Here is a 1581-nt window from a genome sequence, read left to right as displayed (position 1 = left end):
GAAACTGGAATCATGGGTTAATCAACGTTTTTTTAATCAAGCACTCTAATGGAAAAAATCCTTCATGCCAGTAAACAAATATACTTTTTTTGGACCCCTTAAAACAAGAGATTAAGTCTGCTTCATCTATGATTAATTTACAAATCCGCTACCTCACATAATGCAATCATGAAGTCAGTAATTTTGTCAAGAATGAGCTTACTTTGCCGGAAATACTTGATTTTTCAGGAGTTGTTAAAATTTCCTCCTACATCTTTTGGGGGATAACTCTGCGCGGTCGCGCTGTGCGCCGAAGCCCGGCACGCTCCACAGGGTGCACGCCACAGCCTAGCGGGCCAGCCGCGTGGCCACTCGGCCCTGGCTCCAGGGAGGGAGCAGTCGGGCCGGACAGCTGGCTAAGGAGCTCTCCCCCACGGCAGGATGAGGGAGGCAACTCCTTGGAAAGCAGGCAGACGGCAGCGAGAAGCGAGAGCAGCGTGGACAAATGGCAAAGAGGCAGCAGATCACCGCACACAGGGCAGCCGCATAGGAACTACAAGAGTCTGCCAGAAAGGCCGCGCACTACACGAAATTTTAAGCGTCCAGAGTGGAAGATTCTGGGCACTGGGAGTGGGCAGAGGGTGATGGACAGGGAGGTTGCTATGGGAACATAGGAGGGGTTAACCAAGAAACCATAGTAACTGAGGAGGGGACTAAGGATTGACAAAACAAAAGATACAAAAGGGCGGGAGTTGTCAAGGTAACAGGGGGATTGGCAGCTACCTGCCAAGGGGGGAGGCGGGGAGGGAACCTAAGACAGAACCATTTGCATATAACATGTGGGGAACTGGAACGTACTAACTGAATACAGAGTTAGCATTAAACTACAACTTAAACATTAATTCATACAAACACAAGCGCGAAGCGGCTGTGCTGCAACAACTCTGTGTAACACCCTATCACATTAATATCTATGAATAATATTAGCATACTGCATTAGTGCAGTAATATCGATATACATTCACCAGCTTCGTTTTAGGAGTTTCACATTACACTGTTCTCTTCTCAGGTCAGAAATTACATCCAAGCTATTGGGAATAACTGCTGTTCTCCATCCAATATTGCTGTAAAAGTTTTTTGAGCTCCTTTACAGAAACATGTGGCTGTTGAATGATAGTCTGCAAGCCACAGAAAAGGGAACATACATCTGCCTAAACCGGTAGCTTAAGAGCCTGCTGAAATGATCTTTGGCTGTTGTTTTGAGAGAAAAGTGTAGTAATATAGTTAATGGAGGAAAATACAATTACAGGACCTTCAAAATACAGGTAGATGAAAGAGGAAGTGTGTGTTCAAACACACACTGTTTCAGCCAAACTCAAGTAAAAGGAGTTTAACTACTGAATTTAAGCAATCCAATTATTTCAAATTACACCTTGCAAAACAGCAAGGGCATCCATTTGTTAAAGAAATTTATTGCTACATTACAGATAACAGGGAAAAACATCGGTTGTAACTTCTAGATCAGAAGGTTCATTCTAAACTCAAACATTTGCCATTTAGCCGAATTATTGTTAGGGTTCTAGATATCATGACAGGTTCCTG

The sequence above is a fragment of the Geospiza fortis genome, unplaced genomic scaffold (genome assembly GCF_000277835.1).
Source record: "Geospiza fortis unplaced genomic scaffold, GeoFor_1.0 scaffold40, whole genome shotgun sequence".
In the NCBI taxonomy this organism is placed as follows: Eukaryota; Metazoa; Chordata; class Aves; order Passeriformes; family Thraupidae; genus Geospiza; species Geospiza fortis.
This window is presented reverse-complemented; position numbering follows the sequence as displayed.